This window comes from Egretta garzetta, unplaced genomic scaffold (assembly GCF_000687185.1).
Source record: "Egretta garzetta isolate BGI_Z169 unplaced genomic scaffold, ASM68718v1 scaffold49, whole genome shotgun sequence".
Classification (NCBI taxonomy): Eukaryota; Metazoa; Chordata; class Aves; order Pelecaniformes; family Ardeidae; genus Egretta; species Egretta garzetta.
The window spans coordinates 1,353,598-1,372,810 of NW_009260775.1; the positions used below are offsets into that span (position 1 = coordinate 1,353,598).

The following is a 19,213-nucleotide window of genomic DNA, read 5'->3' on the forward strand; positions in this document are numbered from 1 at the left end:
TCTAAGGGCTCAAACCCTACTTTAAGAGCTGTGAAAGTATAGAATTGTGATGGGTTAACTTACATGCAACTGTTGTTAATGTAACCCAAAGTGGGCATGAACTGTAAACTATGTGTTAGGCCTAGATAGTCTCCAAACAAGTGGTGGAGGGGTGGGGAAAGGACCTAATTTGGATAATACAATTTGTGAGTTCCTATTATATTTCCAGGGCAAATGCTACACTCATAATTAGAGCACCAGTAACAATGTGAGGAAAACCTTACCTGAAGGCAACAGTAGATTTAAAGCTCTTGTTGGAAAAAGCAGGAGGAGATTTTATTCCTCATGAAAACTCAAGGAGCTCTTGAGACAATGTTTTAAAGCAGTTGCAAAAATGTACTCGTGTGCTAATTAGCACATCCTTCTCAGAGAACGATGACTGGCTGTTAGCAAAGTTTTTCTGGAAGCGTCTAGGCTTTTGGATAATGCTTGTCTTCCGCCATTCCAGGCTGGCTGTATGTAAAACTGAACTGCTTCGTATCTACAGGATAATGCAGTGTCAGGGTGGCCAGAGCACTCGTGATTCTGTGAGGTGACGTGGAAAGTGGAGTATGGGATGATGGGAAGGAATGGCCAAGAGGTAGGGAAGGTGGTAGAATGAAAGAATGAAAGGAAAACCAACCTGTCAAAACCGGCTTCTTTTCAGTGTGCCCACCGAGATTTTCTTATGCTATGCTAATCGTGACAATAACAAAGTGCTTCATAAATTCAAAATGTAAACTCAAAGGACTTCTTTCTCTTACTCTCTGGTGCAGTTTTTACTTTTATGGCTCTTGTTCTTTTCCAGCTGAGTGCTATTTCCAGGGAAGCCAATTCATGCATTTTAGAAGCAAGCAGTGCTTCGGGAGCTCTGGGATCTGTGAAAAATACAAAACCTTAAGTGAAGTACTGACATGAAGACCTAGAAATGCAAGGAACTGTGCATATGATCAGTATTCATCTTCATTCCCAGTATTCCTGCTACAGGAACACAACTACTTCCACCCCTCACCTGCATTTTGGTTTTGATTCTGAGTTGCCAGAGATGTCTAATTCTGAGTGTAAACTCCAAATTATGAGAAGCTCCTCTTAGGCTTTGAAGGGCCATTCTGAGCACTCTGTCATGGGAGGGGGCTTTTTTGTCTTGCTGGAAGCCTCAGGTCTGTCTGCAGGACCCCATCAGGGCTGACTTGCTGCAGTCTAACACCTGGTGGGAAGATGATTGAGTTGAACGTGGTTGCACATCATGATTTCTCATCTTTGAGCAGTAATACTCATTGTGGAATTTTGATCTCTGAAACGGAAAAGGTTATGTACCTATGTACTAGGTGCCAAAATGCAATTTCTCTGGTAATTAGCAACAAAAGTGCAGCGGTAGTATTGGGGATGCTTAGATTACGTGCTTGGCTGAATAAATAACTGGTAAGGATCACTGGGAAGAAGACTACTGGGTCAAACCTTTTTTTTCTCTTTTTTTTCTGTTTTCTTTGTCAGTATGATACCAGAATGTTTAGTTTTACACACAACATTTCTCTGCAGCCTAAAATTTGGATGACGAATGCTTTTCAAGGAAGTCTGGTGCTTGTGGGATAGGTTGCAAGTCTGGTGTAAGATTTTATTGTCTTGGAAAGGTTTTCTTCAGTCCCTGTTTTATTACCTCAGGTTATTTCTATAAGCCTGCTTTATGAAAACTCTGTTGCATTGAGTGTCTTTATGTGACATAAAAATTTAAATAAATACAGTGGTGTGATACATTTACACCACTGTGATCACAGTTAGGATTCAATCTATACTTTAAATGATTTGCAATTGAAAAATTAAGTTCTGTGCGTAGTTTGATGTCAGTTTTGAAAATCATAGTTGTTTCCACTTACTAGGCCAAGCAGATAGAGTTATTAGGCCAATAAGCCGCATTTGCTTATTTTTTTAAAGTATAGATCTTGCATTAAGATAACTTTCTCTGCTTGCTAGAGTGAAACTCAGGCAGCTGTGATTTTTAAAAAAAGATAGTCTTCTGAGGATCAAGAATGCTTTCTCCTGTTCAGCAATTTTCTGTTGTTTTCATTTTGCTTCTTGCTTTAATTTCATCACATAGAGTAAAACGCTAGCTTCTTTGAATTAAGGAAATATATTTGTAACTGTAGGCATGCCATTTCCTTATGCTCTAAAGTGGGTGTAGTAAAAAAAGGAAGATTTGCTGAGTGTACTGTTCTTCTTTCCTTCCCAGCAGCATTGCAACATGTATCAACAATTTAGTAGTGTATGCATGGGTGCTTCTGAGGGGGGTTAAAAAAAAAAAATCACTGCTGGCCATAGCATTCAACTGATGTGTTTTGTATGTGCAGTGCTTTATAGGAACCATTAACAGAGGCTCTTTGGGGAGTGTAAATTACAAGAAACTGGCTATTTATTAAGTTTCAGAAAATGTCCCTCCATGCACGTGCATTGTAAGGTATTTCTTAATGTGTTTAGGTAGTTGCTGTCATTGTTAAATTGCCCAGCATTTAATTTGTATCGTCAGATCTGGACTCCATCCAGCATTTGTATTTCTCACTTGTAATGCTTTTCAGTTTACAGACTTACACGTATGCTGTTGGAAATTAAAGCCAGGGATTGACAGTGGCTGTGGTGCTGTGCCTTGGGGAAGAATTTAGAGCTGATTTATACCATCAACTTTAAAGGAAAAAAAAAAAAAAAAAAGCAGCCACAAAGCAAACAAAAAACCTGCTCTGTTAAACTTTCTCTATATCTAGTTACACTGGTGTTTTCAAGCATAATCTATTTTGGCCTTCTCTATAGTGTCTTTTATTCATTATTTAGCTATTTGCTATGTTTACAAAATACTTGAGGACTGGGAGAGGACCAGATAAACAGCATGCTGGCTATGACAGAAGGAGCATCAAGCAGATCCAGGTTATGGCAGTTGAGACTTGAGCTGCTTGATAACTGTTTGGCAGTTTTGACTTGCAGATAAGTTCTTTGTGTCTACAGCATCATAACTTAAAACTGTGGGAAGAGAAGATAAAAAGCAATTGATCTTTTGTCTCTCCACAGTACTAACTGTCTAATGGCACACTTAGAGCTGCCAGAGCGGAGTTAACTTTTACAGATTTGAAGTTTGGTCATGTTGAACATGTAGGAATTATAATTCAGTATTATAAATTCGAAGTGGGTGTAGCTGTGATATGATCTGCTGGCCACAGCCTTACTTTATTATATCCTACAGCATGTGTACACAGTATTAAAGAGTCTGTAGTGCTCTAAACAGAGTGCTAACGTCCTGGATCATTGCATGGTAAATCTTCCTGCTACGGCCCTTCCTGTCTCTGCGCTCTCTCGAGTTTCAGTCGCTTCAGGTTTCTGAAGCCTCACTGGCTGAGTGGAATTTTACAGATTCCTGATGACCCAGGATCTTGAGGGAAACAAACAGTCCCCAAATGTGGGAGCAGAACCTGCAAGAATCTGTAAACTTGGCTACAGAGAGAAAATGACCACATCCATTAAAACATGATGTAATACATCTCCCATGCACTGAAAAAAACCTCCAAAAATGCAAAACCAGACTATGTGAAAGCATTATCTAGTATGTCTAAAACCAGCACTGTATGTGTTTCTATTTTAAGATTATTTAACATAAATTGATGTTATCTAATGTCTCCACTGAGGGAATGTCATCCTGAGTGCACAGAACATGCAGATCAACTTGAAAGAATAAACAACTCTTCTTTGCCATTTTCTCTGAAAAGTGAAGGCAGGGAAGTGGGAATGCAGTTTCCCTTGCTACCTTTAGCTCCTTCCCCAGGTCGAGCGTGTGTCATAAACAAACAAACAAGCAAAAAGAATTTTTTTATTGGAACTAACAGGGGGGGAAAGGATGAACTAAAGCCCTGAAGACATCTCACCTTCTGAAACCTCTTGCTACTTTGCATCACAAATACTCCTAATGTTCAGGATTTTGCACTGTGTGAAGGCCACCTGGAAACCTGTCAATGGTACTTCTGAGTTAAGCCTTGGGATGAGGTGGCCTGCTTTGGGAGCTTCATGGGAATGAATCTCCTTGGTGAAATTGTGCAGCAGGAAAACTATGACATAGTTGCCGTCACAGAAACGTGGTGGGATCACTCACACAACTGGAGTGCTGCCATGGATGGCTATAAATGATTCAGGTGGGATAGGCAAGGAAGGAGAGGCGGTGGGGTAGCCCTGTATGTTACGGAGTGTTTTGATTGTCTAGAGCTTAACGATGGTGATGGTAAGGTTGAGTGGTTATGGGTAGGAATCAGGGGAAAGGCCAGCAAAGCAGCTATCGTGGTGGGAGTCTGTTACAGACCACCCAACCAGGATGAAGAGACAGATGAAATACTCTACAAGCAGCTGGGAGAAGTCTTGTGATTGCTAGCCCTTGCTCTCATGGGGGACTTCAACTTACCAGATGTCTGCTGAAAATACAATGGAGCGGAGAGGAAATAGTCTAGGAGATTCCTGGAGCGTGTGGAAGACAACTTCCTGACACCATTGGTGAGTGAGCCTACCAGGGGAAACATCTCACTGACCTTGTTTTTTTGTGAACAGAGAGGGACCTTGTGGGTGATGTGATGTTTGGAGGCTGTCTTGGGCACAGCATTCATGAAATGATAGCGTTTTTGATTCTCAGAGAAGTCAGGAGGGGGGTCAGCAGAACTGCTGCCTTGGACTTTTGGAGGGTAGACTTTGGCCTGTTTAGGAGCCTGGTTGACAGAGTCCCTTGGGAGGCAGTCCTGATGGGCAAAGGAATCCATTAAGGCTGGATATACTTCAAGAAGGCAATCTTAAAGGCACAGGAGCAGGACCTCCCCATGTGCCAAAAGATGAGCTGGTGGGGAAGAAGCTGGGCCTGGCTGAACAGAGCTCTTTGGCTGGACCTCGGTAGAAAAGGGAGAATTTATGACCTTTGGAAGAAGGGGCAGGCAACTCGGGAAGACTACAAGGGTGTTGTGAGTCTATGCAGGGAGAAAATTAGAAGGGCCAAAGCCCAGCTAGAACTTAATCTGGCTACTGATGTAAAAGACAATAAAAAATGTTTCTATAAATACACTAGCAACAGAAGGAGGGCTAAGGAGACTCTCCCTCCCTTAGTGGATGCAGGGTGAGTGACAAAGGCTGAGGAAAAGGCTGAGGTACTTAATGCTTTCTTTACCTCAGTCTTTAATGGTAAGACCAGTTGTTCTCAGCGTACCCCCCCCACTGAGCTGGAAGACAGAGATGGAGGGCAGAATGAAGCCCTCATAATACAAAGGGAAATGGTTAGCCATTTGCTACACCACTTAGACACACAAAAATCTGTGGGGCCGGATGGGATCCACCCAAAGGTGCTGGGGGAGCTGGTAGAAGTGCTCACTAAGCCCCTTTCCATCATTTATCAGTAGACCTGGCTATGCGGGGAGGTCCCAGTTGACTGGAGGTTAGCAAATGTGATGCCCACCTAACAAGAAGGGCCGGAAGGAGGATCTGGGGAACTACAGGCCTGTCAGTCTGACCTTGGTGCTGGAGAAGGTTATGGAACAGATCATGTTGAGTGCCACACGGCATGTGCAGAACAACCAGGGGATCAGGCCCAGCCAGCATGGGTTTATGAAAAGCAGGTCCTGCTTGACCAGCCTGATCTCCTTCTGTGACAAGGTGACCCACCTAGTGGGTGAGGGAAAGGCTGCGGATGTTCTCTGCTTGGTCTTTAGTAAAGACTTTGACACCATTTCCCGCAGCATTCTCCTGGAGAAACTGGCTGCCCATGGCTTGGACTAGTGTACGCTTTGCTGGTTAAAAAACTGGCTGGATGGCTGGGCCCAGAGAGTTGTGGTGCATGGAATTAAATCCAGCTGGCAGCCAGTCACAAGTGGTGTCCCCCAGGGCTCAGTATTCGGGCCAGTTCTGTTTAACATCTTTTATCAGTGACCTGGAGGAGTGAGGGGATCAACTGCACCCTCAGTAAGTTTGCAGATGATACAAAGTTGGGTGAGATCTGCTTCAGGGTAGGAAGGCTGTGCAGAGGGATCTGGATAGGCTGGATCAACACACCAAGGCTAACTCTGTGCGGTTCAAGAAAGCCAAGTCCTGGGTCCTGCACTTGGGTCACAACAAGTCAGTGCAACGCTACAGGCTTGGGGAAGAGTGACTGGAAAGCTGCATGGCAGAAAAAGACCTGGGTGTCCTGGTGGACAGCCAGCTGAATATGAGCCAGCAGTGTGCCTAGGTGGCCAAGAAGGCCAATGGCATCCTGGCTTGTATCAGAGACAGTGTGGCAGCAGGGGGAGGGGAGGGGTTGTGCCCCTGTACTCAGCACTGATGAGGCCGCACTTCAAATGCTGTGTTCAGTTTTGGGCGCCTCACTACAGGAAAGATGTTGCATTGCTGGAACATGTCCAGAGAAGGGCAACAAAGCTGGTGAGGGGTCTGGAGCACAAATCTTACAAGGAGTGGCTGAGGGAACTGGGGTTGTTCAGCCTGGAGAAGAGGAAGGTGAGGGGAGACCTTGTCGCCCTCTACAACTGCCTGACAGGAGGCTGTAGTGAGGTGGGTGTTGGTCTCTTCTCCCAAGTAACAAGCGATAGGACGTGGGGAAATGGCCTCAAGTTGCGCATGGGGAGGCTTAGATTGGATATTAGGAAAGATTTCTTCACAGGAAGGGTTGTCAGGCATTGGAACGGGCTGCCCAGGGCAGTGGTTGAGTCCCCATCCCTGGAGGTATTTAAAAGCTGGGTAGACGAAGTGCTTAGGGACATGGTTTAGTGGTGGAATGGCAGTGCTAGGTTAACAGTTTGACTCAATGATCTTAAAGGTCTTTTCTAATCTAAACGATTCTATGATTCTGTGATAAATCCAAAAGGTTGAGGGTGGATGAAGAATACAGTCAAAACAACACCCTGGTTTTATTAGGCACCACAGTTCCTGCTTTTACAGTTTCCCTTGTACCTGGCAAGGGCACAGAGGCTATTTTTGAACTGTCTAGACCATTCTTCTAAAAAGAATCTCTTCTTTTTCCTCTGCTGGTTATTGGTCATCAGGAAGAAGGGAGTTAGCAGGTCTATTTGTGAACATGCGTAGCCCACATAAATGTTTTATAAAACATGATAGACCTGTTGTAAGAGCATGTCTCTTTACGAGCATTTATAAAACTGACTTGCACAAAGGCCAATACCAAAGTCAATTTTTGTATGATGTTTTGTATTAAGGTAAAATCCACCCCCAACCCCAATTTAGCTTTAAAAAGTTATACATGGACACAAAGATAAAATGCGAATGGGCAGCCAAGTCATTTAAAGTTCACATTTCCGATAATAGATTATCGGAATTACTATTATTGATTATTCTGATGATTGATTATTTCTCCTGTGGGCACAGATTGTTTGCTCTGTTGTCTTCCTGACCCTGTGGGCCAGACCCTTCATGTTAAGAGACAGATGGTGGAACAGGTAGGAAACTTGGCAGGCAGCAGTGAGCGTATCTGCCCGCTGGCGCTGAAACGTGGCTGGAAGGATGCTGCTGTGCTTCTCGCTCTTCCCCTCTTGGCTGCTCTTCCCTGTTGCCACTGGAGATCTTGCTACTGCTTCTGCTTCTCTTTCTTCTGAACATGCTTCTCCCTACTGTTGACTTGTCCTCTTCTTTTTTTTTTTTTTCCTTCCCTTTTCTCTCCCCAGAGAATAATTGAGGAGTGTTCTCAGTTTGTTATATGTGAGTATGTATGTGTTTATGCCTTCAGCACTGTGAAAGGTTGGTTACAGAATGCAATGGCTTTTCAGACAATCTGATACAGTAAAAGAGAGAACCCTTCTCACAAAGGTTACCCTGTTGTGATCTGAGACCGTCATAGCTTTTTATTAGATGGGGTTGCTTCATCGAAGCTAACTGGGGTTGGTAGTCGCTGTGGATTGCTGCTTTCTGGGTACTCAGAAACCTCTTGGAGTTGATTTTGTGCTAGCGTGGAAGATCTAACTGAAATTGCAGTAATTGTCCAGTTCTGAACAGAACAGGGAAGCAACAGTAGATGGTGTTGGCTGGGGACACCAAAAAGTCAGACCCTTTCTTTCCTTTCCCCACAAGCTTTGCCTGTCGCGCTGGCTGGTACGGCCTCACCCTGCTCCTCTGCTCTCCCATCAGCTCCGCTGTGTCCCGCTGCTGCTGCCTTTGCTGTGCCTGCGCTGCTGGGGTGTGCACAGACAGACCGGGCTCCGCTCCGCTGTCTCTGCCGATGCCTCCGTCTGACAGAATCAGTCGTGTTTAGAAAGGACTTTTAGCTCAGGTGTAACGCTGGGCTGGTGAGACTCTGAAGCCGCCTGCTTCGTGGCTTCTGAGATTAATGTGTTGCACATAGACGCTCACGGCATGTCTCCTTCCGGACGTGAAAAATGCTCTAAAATTTTATTCCTTGCAGCAAAGACTGTTCTTATTACTACTACTACTACTATTATTGTTAAGCATTTGGACAACCCACTTGTAACGACCTGATCCATGACAGCAATTCAGATGGTAACTGTAATGTTAATAGCAATTGAAATATGAAAGAGCGGTACTTGCCAACAGCAGCTAGGAGTACAAAGAGGAACAGGGAATGGCTGGAAAAATATTCCCCCTTTAAACGTTGGCAGATGCATTTTGTACAGCATCATGCTGTACCTCTGTATATGGTATGTATATGTATACATCTGCAGGCATAGTTTAACATGACCTAAATTTTGGAAAGATCATGATAGCTGTGGGGTAGTCCAATGTCTGCTTGAGGTGACTTGATTACAGCCAAGCAGCTGAAATAGCAGTTTTGCTGAAGTTTTTAAAAGAATTTGTTTCTGGAAATAAGCTTGTTGCTCATTTCTCACAAGCAGCTATTTTCCCGGTGCTTATCTTTGTGTGTGTTGGCAAGACAGAGCAATAGACATTCATCTGACTGGTAAGTTTCTGTTGCATTTGCTTTACAATATTGACGTTTATTTTTAAGAAAAGGCAGGCGTTATTATGCATCATATATTGTTTCATAGTGAATTTAAGACTGGTGGAATCATGCTTAGTAAGGACATTTGATGAAGTCATTTCCTCTCCTGAATTCTGGATGATTTCTTCCCAGGATGGAGCTCAAAATATGTTACACTTTTGAGTGCATACATGAGTAGAGTCCACGTCTTGAAGTCACAAGTGACATCACAGCTTGATACTAATTATGACAGGATAGTGATGGTGCTATTTCACCTTCCTTTCTCCTTTCATGCTTAACAAATGCTAATCATGCTTGAACATCTCAAGATTGCTTGTCAGTCGTTCATTTCTAATTGCCCACGGTGCTCACCTGGATATTTTCTGCATTGGTCAAGTCCTGCATTCAGATAACCAGGTAACAGGGTCAATTACTGAGTAACATTCCAATAGCTAAGTTCTGTCGAAGATAGTGAGGGATTTTCACTGGTTTTTTTGAGCTGTATTTTCCTTTTAAGGAAATGCATTGTGAGTCAAACCTAGTTCAGAAATGTCTCTTAAGACCATTCCTCCTCTTTCTCTTCCAAGCCCACTGTCTTCTCTTTGCCCTTTCTCCTCATAACCGTTCAGCTGTTTACCACCAGGCTTTGTAACTCAGCCGTGCCTGATCTTTTGTCTTTTCCGAGGCTCGGTGTAGAGTTTTGTATTGCCTGACCAGCGCTCGTTCCATCACAGTAACAAAGGGTAGGCATCTCTCCATAGGTAAATACCTAGTGATTCGGTGGGGGACACCAATATCTTGGTCATGAGACAAGAACATGCCTAGCCGTAGGATGGGATGGATGCTGAGGCAGCCCTTACTTTGTGACCCAGTGGTCACAGGCGCTCCCTGAGCAGCTTTGCACTGCGGGCTCGATGGGGAGGGAGCTGGCACTTTGCCATGGAAGAGGTGTCCTTCCAGGGACTGTGAAGCCTCCAGAAGACAGAGCGGCAGAAAAAAACCCATGGCAAGTAATCCAGATAAACCTTTGGGCAGGCCGGGTCCGAGCTGTTGCAGCCTGAGCTTCCCTGCTCCTGGGTGCAGTGTTACAAGCATGGGCGTATCTGTACATAGATGTCGTGGTACCAACGGCGGCTGCAGTCAGCCGTCTGTCTTCTTACAGTATCAAATTAAATTTGACCGGGGAAATTTTCTGTTGATTAAAACTGATATTTTGGGAACTGATATTGCAGCTACGTCCTAACCATCGCTCAGAGCTGGATTCCTTCCTCTAAGGAGAAAGAATTGACTTATTTCGCCATTACTGTTCTTTAGTTCTTCAATAAATATTCAAGAGCTTGCAGTGTCTTAGCAGTTTCCTCAGTCATCATGTTGATTTTATTGTTAAGATGTGATTATACTGCACTTTGAAATACAAGTTTTTATTTTATTTTTTTTTAAATTCTGGAAGTTCCTGATGAACGCTTCTATATTTGAACAGTAGTTGATATCTGCAAGAGGATGTCTGTCAGACTTCATATGAATGCTGCTCTGCTTGCAACTACAAAAATGGGTTTTTTTGGATCGAAATGATATTCTTTACTATAAAGATTTTTAAGCTGGCAAGGTGTAGGTTGTTTTTTGTTTCGGGATTTTTTTTTTTTTTTACAAACTGCCTCTGGAAGAGGTGGAGTAGAAGCTGTTTGTGCAATTGCAGTGCATCACCTTTAAGGAGCAGCAGCTCCTCATGTAAATGGAGAGAATGAAAATTCAAAAAATGAAAGAAAAAAATGTCCTTCTTTCTCAAGAAATTGACTTTCTTTGCTTTTTCGGTACCATCACAGGTGGTCATATGGGAAAATCCCTCCTAGTTTAAGCTTTCTTACATTTCCTTGCGTTAGCCTGAAGCTGTTTACTCTTCTTTAAAGCTGTAAAACTTTTTTATTTTGAAACTTAAAAAAGAATACAAAAACCAATAACCTAAGGGCTTGTGCTATAGTTTATGACTCATGATGCTTTTTTTGGGAGGAGGAACTTGCTGTATCCTGGTGCACACTCAGAAGTAGCCAAGCTACCAGGCTCAGACATTTGAATTTTTTTTTATTCCTTCTATCAGGCCATTACGCACTCAAGCTTCCTGTCTCAGGAAATGAAAGAACTTCTTTCTCTCCCCCTTAGTCCCTGTTTTTTTTCATCTGAAAGGAGCTGAGTTTCTAGTAATCAGCCGCAGGAGCGGGATATGTGGGATAAGAGGTCCGTTTTGGATCATAGCTAAAGCAGAACTCAGAAGAAAATGTTGTGAACTATTTGCTTGTTCTAAAGCACAGGTTCACTTTATTATTTACAGGCAGACTGAGATAATGTCTCGCAAATTAAAAATCTGAAGTTATATAAAAAAAAGAAGTATTTTAAAATCTATTGCTGTAGCCAAGTTAGATAGATCCTGTTCCACATTTTATGATTTCTGTTTTTAAAGTGTCACCTTGTTTATGTGTGGGTAAAACTTGGCTTGAACGTGTATCCCTTTACAACTACTTCTAGTAAAATACTGTAATATTTGATGAAGCAGAGCTACTTGAACTTTATCATTATTCTAAAACAAAAGAATTCAGATTAAATAGGTGTGGTACTGAAAGTGAGATAAGCTCGCAACAGAAAATACTACTGGAGCAGCAAAAGGGGGTGACAAAACTTAGTGTAACACGAAACATAAAGCTGTAGGTAATAGAGGAAGTATTTAAGGGAATATTAAGAAGCTTCTTGTCCTGTCAGCTGGCTATCATATTTAAAATGCTGTATTTGAAGAGGTTTGTGTGATCTGGACATTTTTTTGTAGGGATAGTTGAAATGGCTGTAATACTAGCTATGTGTCACTTCTTTTTTTTAAATGTGGTGGAGTCCCAGATGCATTCATTGCTGCCTAGGCATGAGCTAGAGGTATAAACCACTGCAAAAACTGTCACTCAGGGCAGATTAAGTAACTCTCAAATGCTGACATCATATACAATATCCCGCTCTTGAGGTGGAGCCTTAATAATCAGCAGAAGTTGCTGAACAGTGGTGAGCAAAGACCTTTCCCATTTTGTATGGCTGTGGCAAGGAGAACTCATCTTCCTGTAATCCTTGGGTTTAGGCAAATCATTATGAACTGCCTCTGCCTATGTAGTGTGCATAATTTGCAATTTGTGGTTATGCCTCTTGTGAGCGTGCAGGGCACGTAAGCTTCTCCCAGAGCTGAAACTTGAATAATATATGTACAAGTAGTCAACGAGCAGCACTCTGAAAATTGTTTCTCCCACACACATGCAAGATGAGTCACAGACAAATGAAGATGGAAGGTGAATACAAAGGCAGAAGGGATCCAGCTGATACCAGCCCATGTATCATCCTAACACAGAGGGTGCATGTTTCCACGTTCTGCTGGAGCAGTTCAATATCTGCCTACAGCTGCATGACCTATGCCTTATGGCTGTCATAGACAACACACCATAACGTGTAGCGTGAATGCTGCCATTTCTCTTTTGATGTGGATCAATGAGGTGACGTGAATCAACTGAGGAACAAAGCATAGATGTTAACTAATGTCTAGCTCAACTATGATTTGCCAGCTGTAAAGGGGTAATGAATTTCTAGAGTCAGTAACTTTTCAATCCAGCCCGCCTACAGCTGTGAAAGCATGCCTGCCTATGGCTTCCTAACAGTGTGGATATTTTTCAAGTTTAGGATGAAGATCCCTGGCGAGATTCCTGACTGATCTTAGCTCGTGAGTTGATGGGATGGAACGGCTTGCTTTGCTTTATAGTTAAGCATGCTGTAGTTAACAAGGGCCAACTCTGTCGCACCTTTTTTGGATGTAAATCCTACAGTTCTGGTTTGGGACCTTGGTGCAAATTGCAGCAGCCCTTGTTCTTCACAGCTCTGGAGGTCCTTTTTTTCAGCCGAAGTCTGACATTCACAATGTCGCAAGGTGGCCTCGAGCTGCTGGCTGCCACGTGTTTTCTTCATTCTGTGCAGAAGATCTACAGATGCTAAGTGGTGGTAAAAAGCAAATGGTACCTTGCACTTCATTCAGGAGTGTTCATTAGCATAGCAGCCTGAGTCCTTGTCCTCTAAGTCCATGAGTCTGGATAAATTACGGGATACCATAGAAATAAGGGATGTGGTGAAAGAGAGGCAGTGTCAGTAGAAGTGTGAAAGAAAGACTGGGCTCAGGAAAACAAAGCTGCTTAGAGCATCTGCTCAAGCACAAGATGCAAAAGAGAGAGACCAGAAGAAGAACTAGGGTATGGGAATGGTCCAACAATCTTAAATGCAGCAAAAACCTATCAGCTGCTTTGGGACTTCTGACTGGAAGGTCAGCCACCAATGCCTACGTTCAGCTATTGCTCTTGGTGGACAGAGCTGGGACCAAGCGAGGATGTCCCTCAGCGGTCCTCCCCTGGTCGCGGGGAGTGGTTGCTGTTAATTCGGGGAACAGATCGGGTCAGTGCTTGCAGTTCAAACCGGCGGCTGCGTGTCACTGCTCCCGGGAGTCAAGTGACCTTGTTCGTGCTGTGTCGCTGGGCCAGTACGCAGCTGTTTCCACTGTAAACGCTCATAGAAAGCTGGTTTCAGAGTATGCTTGTGCATATTACTTTGCCATTAATTTTGTATGGACACACACGCTAAACCCTCCTCCCATAGTTGCCTAAGTGTTTTCTGCTGGTGTAGGCAGAACAAGTACATTGTACGCTTTCGGTTCATTTTTGCCCTGTCAGAGGAACAAGTGGGTTGGTAGAAAGGAACGACGGTGATACTTAATGGCACTGAAGAAACGAACTGCATGGTGAAGTGGCTGGGTAGCTCGGACCCTTCTAGAAGAACCAAAAATAATATTACGTGGAACCACTGATCCCCATAAGTTTACAAGACACTTCACAGGAAAATTATGATAAAACTACTATGATAGGAGAAGGTAAGTATATCCAAGTCTGAAATTGGTTTGGAAGAGTAGAATTTGTATATATTCCTGGATACAATCTGCAATACTGCAATGCTGCCTTTTCTAGATGGCAATTAAAAATAATCATCCCATTAGGTATGAAAACAGATTTGTTTGCGTTAAGAGTTTCTAAAACAAAAAACATTTGGGCATGAAAGCATTTTAAGCATCAAATTCTGGTTGGAAATAGAATGGAGCTGCTGGGGGTTGGGAGAGGTAAGAAGGTAGGAAGGACCTCTCTTCTGCTGTACAAACGTCCTGCCCTGGGTAGTGTCCTTGAACATGTAAGAGCTTCCCAGGGATCTTTGCTTATCATTAATATTGGCATGCTGCACAAAGGGGAGGAATGTATTTTTACTTTCTCATGAGATTTTCTTCAGTAGTGTGTGATTTGTCCTGTTTCTGTCAGAGCTTTCTCAAGGGCTCTCTTTATGCCAGTGGTTTCCAGTCTCTCTTTTTCTTTTTTCTTGGTTTTGGTTTTGGTTTGTAGCCTACTCAAACGTGTGCAGTGGAGGAGGATTTCAGCCAGCTGAGAGAAGGCTTGTCCTCCGTGGTGACAGAGCAGGGATCCCCTAGGAACGAATGAGGAGCGGTGGTTTTGGAGAGGCATTGTCTCTTCAGGTGCTGGGCGGGAGATGTTTCTTTGACTTTGCCTTTCCTGACCTAGAGATGTTGCAACACGTGTGGTATGCGATGGTGTCCCCGTTGCACGTGCCTTTCCCGTGAGGGAGGCAATGAGAGAGGGAGTGACATCTGACGGATGTGTAGGCACTTTGCTTAGTGCAGGAAGATGTAGGGATGAAATAAGCTGCATGGAGTAGCGTTCTCTGTAATGCAGAGAAAGAAGGGAAAAAAGGAAGAAGACCAAAACCCCCAGAGAGGCAGGAAAAAAAAATAGAATTTTAAGGATTTCAGGTAATTGTTTCTACAGAAGTGTACCTCTGAGCAAAAGCCCTGCGAAGGATTTGTCAGCTCCTTGGAGAGCCTTTAACTTTATTTAAACAACGCAAAAGTGCCAGAAACCGTGTCCTTCAGCTGGGGGGGTGGACTGTGTTATATGCGACTGTTTTGGAGAAGTTCTGTATCTTGGAGGAAGAGCAACCGGAGTGTGGTTTGACAGTTGCTACAGCAACTAACGTTTTTTTTAATGGAAGGCAAGGATAAGTGATGGTATAAAGTCTTGTGTAACTGATGTACCTTCCCCCGCTTCCTGCCAATTTTCCAGTATATTAAAAGAATAAGTAATTTATGAGTTCAGCTGAGAAACGGCTCTTCCTTTGCCCAGCTCAGCTGCATTTGTGAGACTGCGTGATCTTTAGGGAGACAGCAGAGAAGAAACTATTTACACACCGGAAAGCAAGGATTCAAGCATCTCTGAGAAATATACTTTGCAAGGGAAGAAACACATTCCTTGTTCTGCCTGAAGAAATTTTGTTAGATGTGGATGTCACTGGGCTGAGCCTTCTTTATCTCATAGTTTCCTTTCTTCTCATCCTCTTCCTTCCCCCCACCACAACTGCTTTTTTGCAAAGTTTTTTAAACTCCCTTTGGTTACCGTGGAATTATTTTTTTTTAATATAGGAGCGATGATGTATTCTAGAGCAAATGAAAGATGATGAAAACTTGTGGCAGGAGAGGAATTCTGCTGGCCCCCTGTGCAGCAGCGTTGCAAGAACCAGCCCTGGCATAGACATACTCCAATAACTACTGTCTAGGGAGAGAATTTAACCCTCGTAATATTTTTAGGACTCAGCTGGCTGCTAACATCTGGGAGGAATGATACCAGAGCAGAAACCACACATTGCATTCCAGAGCATAGGCACTTACTTTAAGATACAAAAAAGTATCTTAATCTGAGCTTTCATTCACCAATTTAAAGTTACCTATTTACATTTAATGATGGTTTCAGTTTTACTAGTGAAGTTTTGGGGCATTTTACAGCTGAATTTCAGGGGAAGACAGTTTGGCTAATACTCTTCTGTTTTTTTGAAGTCTCACTGGAAGTTTTAGGCTGCAAAGGGCACTTTGCCTCCCCCTTGGGTTCTCTGTGTAAGATCAGAATTAATTAATTAAAGGTAGAGTTAGGGTAACTGATTTGAATTAAAGAATAAGTATTAAACTATTAAGCATCTTCATAAAATGAAACATAAATATGAACAATTATGGAATCTTGAGTAGAAGGTTATGCAATTTTTACACCAGTGTTAAAGCCCTGTTTTCATGAACCAAACATGTTTACCTAGCTCTTTAGAAGTGAGATTTATGTTACAGATGTCCTTGCTAATATTTCAGGCATTAACAACTCATAACCAGGGCTCCCAGGTTTGTAGGTTTGAATCCTGTGTTTCATTTTGCCGTTTAAAAAAAAAAAAAAAAGTTACCTTTGATACAATTCATGACAATTTTATGCTATGTACTTACTAAAAATTATGACTGAACTAAGAGGAGGTTTTCAAGTGAATGACACTGAGGTATTTAACTGGAATAAGTTTACTGCTCTTGAGTTGCTGAGAAGCAGTGCATGAAGCATGCACATTTTTTTGCACGGATGAGAAAGTAATAAACATTTGCTACCAATTTTATGCATTTTTAAACTCAGTAGAGGCCTAGTTACTACCTTCTTGCCATTCAGTAAGCCATTTTGTGGATTTATGTGAGATGAGAGAGATAACAGAAATATTTGAAGGAAAGGGAAGACCGGCAGAAAGCTCTATTTAGATACTTGTGTGCTAGTGACCATTTTTTGCCCCAAGAGAAATTTGCAATGTTTGAAATGTGTGACATGAACGTCTTCCTCCCCGTAGCATCCTGCCCAGTTTTCTCTTCTTCATACAACCCTCTCCTCCTCCATCCTTCCCTAGATGTTGAGGCAGCTCATTGTTTTTCTAACTCATTCACTTGCCCTGGTGACACAACCCCATCTCCAAATCTCTGTTACCATCACTCCTTCAGCCTCCCTCAGGGTCACCCTGCTGCAATATTCTCCTTTACATCTCACCATCTTTCCCTTAGTGATACAAACCTGCTTTCATCTCTCATCCTAAGCAGCATGTTGCAGTCTTGATTCTCTGTGCTATTCCAACTGCTGCCCATCTCCCTTCTTGTTCTCGTGTCAAATTTACTGATTCAGCTACCCAGAGTTATTTTTCTTCGGTTCTGTCTGGGCTTCTTCCAGGCTGGCTCTTGTCTCTTCCACCGCACCTGACTGCCCTCAGCCAGCACCCCATGACTGCCAACTCGCACTGTGTTACTAGAGGGACATCAGCAGAACTTTTTGGACTTGATCGATGTGCGTTGTTCTGCTCTTTAAGTCACACAAAATGGAAATCTTCCAGCACCACTGAATTGTTCGTGTGTAGGTGAAAGGAAGATACTTGATTTCCTAGGGAACGGACCAGGGTACCTGTGACATGAAGAACCACACGTAACAGAAAATACCAATGTTTTTATGCTTCTCTTGTTTTGAAATATGGAAACATGTCTTGAGATAATGTGATGGTCAGCAAGTGATTACACATACAGTATGCAAACCTTCCATACCTTTGAAGGCAAGGTATCTCCCCTCAGCTGTATTTAACTGTTTCAGATAAGCTTCCTGCTTAATACTGTGGATGATGCTCTGCCATGGGAGAGCATGCAGGTATTTGATTATTTTTTTTCCCCTGAAGCTGGATATGCTGTTGCTTTTTGATACAAGTCTTGGGCTTCTGATTCCTGGGGGCTTAGCTGGAGCATGCTAAAGCTGATGCAGGTGTAGGCGTGCAGCACAGTTGTAAATGGTCTGAACAACTAAACTTTGATATTTGCTGAGTGATTGGGGTATTACAGTGTCTCGTTGAGCCAACCACTTGAGACTTTTCTTCAGATAAACTGAAATTTCTCACCTGCAGAAAGGTTGATATAATTTGAAAGCAAAAGGAAGTTAGTTGCAGTTCATTAGACTAATCAGTCATCACTGGCATCAGTAAAAATGGAAGGTTGAGACAAAAATATAGAATGATATTCAGATAGGCCTTATCCATGTTGATTTAGTGACCTAGGCTAGTGCTGGTTAAAAACCTTTTGCTCATGGATATTACACACATGTTTTATCTTAGGAAACATAAAGGAAAAGCACTGTTCTTTCTCTCTCTTTTTTTTCTTTCTTTTTCTTTCTTTCTTTTTTTTTTTTACCCCCAGATCAGACAAGAAGTTATTTGCAGTTGTCTTGAAAGTGAACTCCTACTAAATGGCTAGGAATAGCTACTATGAAGTATTTTCAAAGTAGCACTAAACCAAAGATTTTTCTGCCTTCGTACTGATGGAATTACAGACCAAAGGAGTTGAACCAAAGCTCAGTTTGTGTGATTGATAATATTTTATTGTCAAAAAGCAGCACTCCTGTCTTCAACATTATTGAAGGCAGAAAACTGTCATTTGGGAAATGAAACAGAATAGGTTGTGGTCCGTGTTTTCCAGTGAATGGTTCTCTGTGGTTCTTCAATGAAAGCAGGTGCTCAGCTCTAACCGTAGGAGGGTCCATGTGCAAAATTGTCCTTAAACATTAAAATTCGTGGGCAAAATTCTGCCTTTGAAAGGGAAGCTGGCCAGGCTGCGACTCAGCTCATTATTATGGTAGGATAGCTTTTTTTCTCCAGTGTTTTGAAGTGTATGTTAGCACTTGTCTGTCTGTAAGGTAGGTGTATGAGGTCACCCAAGGCACCACTGCATTTTATAAAGTAGAAGGAAAATCCAATTTAGTTTGTACTGATTTTGCTCAGTTAACAAGTTCATGTGATTCCTCTGGAGAGATGTATAAAACTGGAGGCGTGACTGGGTTTCCGTGCTGTAGTTTAGTGCTAATGCATCCCTAAATGCACAGATTTAAATCAAAGGGTAAAAAGGCTGTTATATTTAGGACAAAACAACTGAAAAAAGCAAAAGCAGTGAGAGTATGCGCAGGCTGTAGGACCCAGCTCCATAGCAGTGAACATAACAGCATCGACAGGGAGAGACGTCTCCTGGCTGGCTCCGTGCAGGCTGCCCTGTCCAAAGCTGAGCCGAACATCAAAGAGGGATGCTAAACCCTCCGCAGGCAGGCGAGGGAGGGAGCTGAGCGAGCGGTCGGGGAGGCGATGCTCAAGGTGTCAGAGCAAATGCTGACAGGCTGGGGAGGCTCGGTGAGGTGCGGAGGGGGTGCTCTGCAGACCGTACGGACGCCCTCTCCCAGGCGGACGCTGGTGAGTACAATCCCTTCCTAACTCAGCTCTCTTACCTGAGGAGGGAGACTTCGTGCAGCGGCCTCCTTATCTCGT

General features: G+C 43.0%; 1 protein-coding gene across 1 annotated transcript in view; it reads left to right on the forward strand.

Annotated features, from left to right (window-relative positions):
* ARHGAP6 (Rho GTPase activating protein 6) overlaps positions 1-19,213 on the forward strand; it is a 124,836-nt gene that overhangs the window by 971 nt on the left and 104,652 nt on the right. The window lies entirely within an intron of this gene.